The following is a 9,321-nucleotide window of genomic DNA, read 5'->3' as shown; positions in this document are numbered from 1 at the left end:
GGCTTCTTCTGCAGCTCACTGTATCCTTTGACAGGGTCATATGGGAGCTGATCTTCTCAAGGAGATCCCGATGTTTCTCATCTACAAAATGACATAAAGTGAAAAGCATAAAGTGAAAAATCAAGTCATCTCAAAGATTTTAGGCTGGCTAAATCATGTTGAATCATTGTTGAATGAGGCCTGATCATTATCATATTAATACAGCCCTATATTCATTAACATAGCCTATTCACCATGTGATATCAGATTAATATACAACATATCATTTGACTATATGTTAAGCTATTTCTTTTGCTATTTAAAATGATATCCTCACCTTTTGTGTCTCTCACAGCAACCCTGTCTGTCCCTGTCCCTGTCTCCTAGAAATGACATTTGTATATTGTTTTCATAAAACCTGGTGTGGTGATGATGTAACAGCTGCCTGGATTATGTTCAGATACAACACTTCTTTCAATGAATTAAACACTTCACAACATTTCCCTTTTAATAATAATAGTTTCTAGGAGACAGGCACCTGAGAGACATACCTGAGACAGACAGACACCTCAGAGACACACCTGAGACACACAGACACCTGAGAGACACACATGAGACAGACAGACACCTGAGAGACACACATGAGACACACAGACACCTGAGAGACACACATGAGACACAGAGACACCTGAGAGACACACATGAGAGAGACAGACACCTTAGAGACACACATGAGACAGACAGACACCTGAGAGAAACACCTGAGACAGACAGACACCTCAGAGACACACATGAGACACACAGACACCTGAGAGACACACATGAGACAGACAGACAGACACCTGAGAGACACACATGAGACAGACAGACAGACACCTGAGAGACACACATGAGACAGACAGACAGACACCTGAGAGACACACCTGAGACAGACAGACACCTATAGACTACACACAGTGACACACACATTATTAGCTGCTATTAATGCTTCTTAGCCTGCTCTAGAGATTTTAAAAGTCTTTAAAACAAACAGATAAAATAAGGATAGTGTAGTTTAACCATCAGAACTTACCATCAGTCATTTCTTTCATTTGGTCGGGTCTTCTCTCCATCTCCTCCGGAGTAGAGAGCGGCGCTGTTTTACAGTTTGCAGCTACACTGGTACTCCCGGCCGGGCGATCTCAGTCTCTATAACACTGTCCTGATTTAATAACTATAATCAGAGACACTGTGTGTCATCATCGGCTCAGCCATGAGTGGAATATCTTCCTCCTCGCCTTCCTCCAACTCTCTTTCTCCGTCCTGATCAGCTGATTGAGAGCTAGCCTAGCCTCTAGCGTTAGCCGGGCGTCCGACCCGACCCGGCGCACCCGCTGTCCTCATCACCCGGTGCGGTGAAATAATCTGAATTTAAGTCGGTCCAGTTGTCGTCAGATGTCGCACCTCTAACAGGAATTTAATTTAAAAGTCGAGCGATGTTTTCCTCACGTGAATTCATCTTGTCAAGCCAGCTATCTCCTCTGTCAACCAGCTCTATTGAGCCGAGTCAATACAGCGGACTTCCGGTAAAAACTTTACGACAACGTTATGTTTAAGAGCTTCAAAACTAGACTCATCATTTGAATTTTACATCGATTCTTACTTTGTATTAAAGCTGAGACTTTATTTATTCAGAAACGCATAAAAAAAAAAACAACCCAAAACACACTTTTTCATAAAAAAACGTGTTTTTACAAGAATGCGCTGCCGCGACATCCGACTCATTTTGATAGAGCGGGTCACAAATTGCCTTGTCATGTCCAATTAATTATCAGTGTATCATAAATTTGGCCACATATGAAATATGGAAGAATATCAGTACTTGTGTCAAGTCATGAAAGTAAAAAACAAAATTGAAATGCAGACTAAGGTAATTTGTCCACCCAGCGCACTCCTCGCCACTCTCCCCCTTAATTTTGACCCTGTTTTTTTTATAAATCAAATAAATATAAAAAACAAAAAATGTAGATTATATTTGTTCATCTATATGAAGGTCTAAAGTCTGTTTAAAAGCCTTCTCAATGCTTTCAGGAATTAAATTATGTTGTTATATTATGTTTATTTTATTTAAGAAAGGGCAATGCACATTAATTAACATGAGCACTTGAGTCCGTCATGTAAATGTGTCAGATTTAGCCATACAGACAAATTTTCATCTGCAGTTCCTGGTAGGTTGATGGCATTAAATAAAACATACAAGAAGAACTGAAGTGCTCACCATCCAATCCAGCCCAATTGTATTCATGGGTGATGATGTTGATTCCCATAGTAGCCATTTCATTGTAGTGATGATTTGTGACCTCTAGGATAATCACAGCCTCATGAAACTTTACAGACACAAACTATAGACCTAGAGCATTCAGAGGATGTATAGCTTTTCTAGGTAGATTGACAATAAGGGGGTTTCTGAGCAGTTTCCAGAACAGAAGTGCTCGCCTTTTAATCGCTAAAAAATGCTATTCTTGCAGAAATCTCCAAATGTCAAACGTTTTTGATACCAAATCACAGCATGGCTTTTTCTATTGTGTTCCTCAAGGTTTTGGTGTCTTAATGTGGTATTTTGGAGGGATTATTGATCATTTTTATCAATTCTCGAGTGGTAAGAAATTGCTTAATTTAATACCAAAACTGTGTAACAAATGGTATCAGTCCAAAATGTATGCAACAACTTATGAGACACAAGTGAGCATAGGAATGGCCAACATTTACTTCTATCATTCTCCCTTATACACTTTTATAGTTTACTTCAATTAATTAATTTGTAATTTAATTAATTAGTTAATTTTTGATTTATGTCTATAACAATTTGACACACAGTGCTGAGCTTTCAGGTGATGTACACCACTTATATGTGACATCTACTGTTGACCTGCTATCTCCCCCTAAAGAGACCCCCTGTACAAACTAAATAAGAGAGGACCCAGGGCCGAACCTTGACCAACATAATTATCAACCATTTGTGAGGTTTTATGGTGTATGGAGTGAATTCTGGGAAGAAATGACCAAAAACCAAATCTTTATTCATCTTTTTATTATTTTATGTATTGCTTTTTTATTAAAATCTTTATTTAATAAGGAGAGTCCCATTGAGATGAACAATCTCGTTTCCAATGGCGACCTGGCCTAACCACTGTCAAACTCAAACATATTGAGTTAAAAAAAAAGTGTGTGTGTGTGTGAGAGAGAGAGAGAGAGAATCGGTGTATGAGAGACAAATTGTAAAGCACATAGGATAAAAGCACTATATAACTGCAGTCCATTTACCAACTATTCTCTGAAAATACAAATAAAATAGGTAACATGACCTCAGTTGTAGCTACGGCCGTGACTTCAGAACTGTTTTGCATATTATTCCCCTCTGGTCAAAAGCATTCACATTCATCATCCGGACAGACATACTGTATACAGTAGACATATGCCTTGTTATCATAACCAAATGACATTTATTCAAAACAGTGTAGTGAAGGTATCATTGTTTGCAGGTCAGCTGTTGATACACTGCCATAATGAGGTTTAACAGAGGCTCACTGTCCCAGGCACACAGAGTTCCTCACAGACAGCTTGTTGCTGGCACCTCATGTGGCCTGCCAGTTTTCGGAACTAATGGGATCATGTAGCCTCATCAGGGACGTGAATAATAGAAATGTCTAAATCTTGAACAGAGGATAAACAGGCCTCCGACTTCAGTGCGAATCAAAAGCGTACAAAAGGCATGAAAAAGTAAAAAGATGGGGCACTTTGAAAACTGCTGAAGATGTTATGAAGAGCTTCGTAACAGCAACATAGCAAATTTATGAATACTGATTCAAGTTTGATGTCAGTTTAGGTAGAAGTGTTAAAGTCAGTTCTGTGTTGTTTTTGGCAGTAACACTGTGCAGTGAAGCTGAATCAGACAGAACTGACGTCATGACGAGGTATAATTTGAGGTCATTATCAGGATTACAATGACGGTGGGGATACAAATTAGCATGAATAAAATAATACATCCATTTTCCTTTGAAGACCACTTTTACTTGGCCTCAGTGGAAAATATTGTGAGGGGGAAAAAAATAGTAAAGGAGACTTAAATAGAGACCAAGAGAATATCTGACAAAACTAGACAAGGCAACATTAATGAATGATGCTGTTCAGAAATATATATCTGACTATAAAACGAGGACTGTTTCTCTGTTTGTCTATCTCAAGATCCACTAATCTGATCTACTTCACACTTGGTGAATGTATTGCTGGGGACTTAAAGGAGTGCAGTATTGAATGTGGTGAAATTTGCCAGATGGTGGCGCTATAACAGTGAACTTTATGTTTTCGCCTGTAAACAAAAATATTTTTTTCTGGATTTTGTGGGTACAGATGAATTTATCCAAATAAGCCACGCCCATTTGCGTCAAGATTTTCCACCATTTTGAATTTTGTCCAAATCTGATTTTTCGGTGCTCCTCCTAAACATTTTGAGCAATCGTCACCAAATTTGGTACAGAACATCTCTGGACTAAGCCGAAAAAAAGTTCTTTTTTTTTTATTGTTGATGTTCTATACAGTTTTGCTATAGCTGGCCCTCAAGGTTAGCTCAAATGCTGTGGGCAGGGCTTAGATTACAAAAAAGGTCATATCTCCTGAACGCTTTGTGCTATTGGGACCACATTTGGTGGTCATGTGTAGATACAGTATGATGTCTGAGTGACAATGACAAATTTGGTGCCATTCGGTCAATAGGTGGCGCTGTAGTGGCATCATCAAACTGTAAAGGAAGTATTCTCTGTCTATCTGTTTATGTATGTATGGCTGCCCTTCACGTATCTCGAGAACTGTTCATCCATTCAACATCACACTTGGCAGGTACAAGCAGCCATACCGTGGTTCTCGACGACGCTGCAAGCAGCACTTCTGGGAGCCAGGCAATCGGCCCGTTCTGGATGGGCACGCGCTCTGAACAGGCACTGCTCTAGTGAATATAAGGAGGACAAAGGAAATGCTATAATTAAACATGAAGGTGTTACAAAAGATATATTTGCAATGCAAATAGTTAAATTGAAGCCCACATGTGTCGGATTTGAAAATGTCTGACTTTGATGACTCCCAGTGGTAAAAGAGAAACAAAAGGTACAATAAGTTTAGCCTTTATGATAGAGCAATCATTTGCATATTTGGTTTTAGTCGTTTTAGTGAAGCTTTATCCTTGACATTTTTTTCCCCCAAATGGAGTAAAAATTAAAAGAATATTATTTGTAATCCATCTTAACCCATTCATTAATTCTTAATCAGCATGCAGATACATTTTGTATTGGGTCTATATTTTAATTTTCACAAAACACATGATGTGAAGTGTGGTTTTATTCAAACCAGATGAACTGAAACAAAAAGCATAGATTGATCAGACCGTACAGTAGGCCTACCGCCTCTCTTTTCCTAAAGGATGGTGTGTTTCCTCAGATAAAGGAAAGGAAGCACTGGAGCTCCTTGTTTCCTTCACTAGGGGATTTAACCAGCGTCATACATTGCAGATACATATAGATAAATAGATTCAGTGAGGAGCCTGGTTCATTAAAAGTAGACTTGTAGTAGAGTGAATAATGAGGGTGGAGAGAAGAGTTGCCCTTTGATTCATTCACTTATTCATTCATATGTATTGCTCACCCATGCACATGCGCTAGAGAATTCCCTCATTCATCCGTGCATACATGTTTTTACATAAATTCTGTTTGATGTTGATGCTCATACATTTGACAGTAGAATCAAACAGACTGCATGTAATGAAGCTACAACAGATCATGTACAGTAAACTGACACTCACAAAAAAATCACAATGTGGAAAAATGTAATAAAAAGGAAATGGAGCTGCAATATAAGTAAAAACATTAAATGAGCTTTTCACTCAACAACAGTAATATGGCCAGTTTGAGGATTCAGAGATATAATTTCCCATTGCATGGTTAATAATTTAGTAGCATCAAGATATGCTCACTCTGCTATCTTGTTAGATATTCTCAGCAGTTTTAGGACATTGAAGAAAATAAGTATTCATATGTGGATGAGATTTCTCACAGATCTGAGGCCGCTGTGGCTTCACCAGAGAGAGTCCATTAGGGAAATGGCTGCGAGAGGGAACATGTAACAGCCAATAATGGGTGTGCACCGTGAATGTGAATGTTATGACGCATCCTTTGAGCTATTATCATATTCAGGGATAATTCATTCTGATGATGATGACGATGTGAAAAGAGAAAAACAGGTCACACTGTGGATGTTTGTGATATTTTCAGAAAATACAATGTTTGGATGAGTTTTACAATCAGTTTACAGCTGTTTTAATTTACTTTTCGATTTCAAAATGTTGATTTTGAATTAAAGTTTCATGTGAATAGACCTTTTTTGTTAGTTAACATGATGACGTATTTAGTGGGCGGAGCGTTAAAGTGGAGGCAGATAATTCTCTGAACCCGTTAGTTAACGCTGACTACCAAGTTTTGTTGGCTTGTTTTTTTAACAATGGCTGAATAAAATACTAGTTTCTCTCCATATGTACTGTCACTCACTCTCCAGGGTCATTAGTGTTAGTTGGGAAAGTTAACATTAACCAACGGGACCAAATTAGCCGACAAAGCTAATGTTAGTTAGCTAGCTAGCTTGTCGGGAGATTGACTATAGTATGGTTGAATTAGCAAGGTAGCTAGCTAACTAGCCAGTCGCTAAATGAGTAAAGTTTATCAACTTAATGCTTCATTCACACACTCTTGTCACAGCGTAGGAAAGCACAGGGCTATCGCCACTTTGTTTGGCTCATTGTCTGTGTTGCATGACAGCATGGCGGAATTAGAAAACCAGCTAAGTAGCCAGCTGTACGACCAGCTGGCTGGTGGCCGTACGACCAGCTGGCTGGTGGCCGTACGACCAGCTGGCTGGTGGCCGTATGACCAGCTGGCTGGTGGCCAACAGCAGCGTTGTAAAGATAAATTGAGGGCGTATACATTTTTGGATGCCTATAGTTAACTATCCTTCAGTAAAGTCAGTCAAAAAGAGAGTTGTATAATATCAGCGACGCGATTCAGAGATGGAGAGAAATGGTTGCTAATAGTTTAGTCTTCTACTAACCGCAGCCAATGGCTCACAACTGCGGTTATCCAAAGGCTAACTATTAGCAGCTCTTTGCCTTGAATCACAGTTTGTCATCTCAAATGTATGTGAAATCTTGATTCTGGCACCCAACAACACAGCAACTAACTTTAGCCCACTGCTAGCGATACCCTCCAATCTTTCCTTTGTTTTGCCTCCAGCTAACACCGTGACGTAAATCATGACGTTGACACAAAAACATCTATTGAAATGATTTTATTTTTTCCAGTAGGCTAAGTTCTCCATAATGAAGCTCTCAGATGCTCCAGATAAACATTAGATTTGATGAGTGTTTTCCCTGTATGCTAAAGATTCTGTGTCTCAGTCTGCACAGAAACACTTTGCAAATCTTTGGAGAGACATAATGGAAAAACTCAAACTGCGTTTGCTCTCGCTTATTTCCTCAGTTGATCATAAAAAAAGTGTATAATTTCAAATCCTGCGTGGTTTCCTCTGGAGGTTTTAATGGTTTTTGACTCAGAGTCAGTGAAAATGAAATTTAGCAGTAAATTGCTGCTAGAAGACACATTCATCTGAGGGAACAACATGTAATCACACTCAGAGTGTTCTCTATTTCGCAACATGCTTGTCACATTGGAACAACAGCTTGGCACATCCCTGCTGGTTCAGTCGGCTCTCAGGAGGTGTTCAATCCTGGAACAGTGCGTCAATTTAGATTTGAAAACAAGAAGAAGAGGCCTCGCGGTTCTATCTGAAGAACATGGCTTCAGGTTAGCCGTGGAAATAAATGTTGTAAAGCTGTTTTTCAGATCGAGCCAGGTTGTGGCTTTATATATTCCTGTGCTGTGAGCATTCTCTCAGGGCTTGATTACAGTCTATGTCCAACTGTTACGTTACTGCGAGCTCACAAAGAGCCTTAATGATACCCTCTAAAAGAACACAGAGAGTGTGTGATTTGAGTGTGTGTGTGTGTGTGTGTGTGTGTGTGTGTGTGTGTGTGTGTGTGTGTGTGTGTGTGTGTGTGTGTGTGTGCATGTGTTGGTGTGTCCGCGGATGCATTTCCGCAGGTCTGGGGAGGATACTTCACTGTCAGAGTTGAATTATCTTCTTCAGGTTTGTGTCTGGCAGAAACCAGCGAGACCCAGAAGGCAGGAGGGAAAGCTGAATGTCTCTGCCCTGATATCTTATAGGTTTAACCCTGAGATGCACACTGTATACAATCTTAAACGTGTCCTATTTTTAAACCACTGCCTGGCAGGTTATAATACCTTGAAAAAAGCCTTAACATACGGGCGTTTTCCCCTTTACCCTTAGAGACCCACATATACTTTCATATATTAAGGGGGGCACAAGGAGGTCTTTAGGGGGAGATAGCACGTCAACAGTAGATGCCACATAGAAGTGGTGTATCATCTGAAAGCTGGGAACCTGAAGATTAATTTGACATGCAGCTCAGCACTGTGTTATGCTAGTCATAAATCAGAAGAATTAATGAAAGTAAATAGTGAAAGTATATAAGGGCTTAGAACATTATGATGGAAGTATATGATGGCCATCCCCATGCTCTATTATGTCTCATAAGTTGATGCAGCAATTTTTGGGTTGATACCATTTGTTACACAGATTTGGAGCAAAGTTTAATCATTTTTTTACCGATCGAAGAGTTGCTTGTTTTCGGCGATTGGATGGCGAGCACTTTTGTTCTGGATGCTGCTCAGAAACCCCCTTATTGTCAATATACCTTGGGGAAGCCATCCATCCTCTGAATGCTCTAGGTCTCTAGTTTGTGGTTGTAAAGTTTCATGAGGCTGTGATTATCCTAGAGGTCACCACAGGTCATTTTATACAGTGAAGTCAAATTTAAAGAAATGGTCTCGCTACAATGAAATGGCTACTATGGGGACTAACATCATCACACATGAATACAGTTGGGCTCATTGGATCCACGGGAGTCTCAGCTTTATAGTGATACACAATTTATGTAATTACAAGACATAAAGTGACACAAGAAATATTCAAATACACCATTTTTAGAATAGACGAAAATAACACATTTATACTGCATTCAAAAAACTGCATGGTTTTTGCCCCAAAGTGCATGTGATTATCACAAAGTGGGCATGTCTGTAAAGGGGAGACTTGTGGGTACCCATAGAACCCATTCAGAGTCCACTACAGCCTCTTAAAGACAGAAATATCGGCTGGGATCACCAGTAATCTAGGGTTAGTAGT

This window comes from Sebastes fasciatus, chromosome 2 (assembly GCF_043250625.1).
Source record: "Sebastes fasciatus isolate fSebFas1 chromosome 2, fSebFas1.pri, whole genome shotgun sequence".
Taxonomy (NCBI): Eukaryota; Metazoa; Chordata; class Actinopteri; order Perciformes; family Sebastidae; genus Sebastes; species Sebastes fasciatus.
This window is presented reverse-complemented; position numbering follows the sequence as displayed.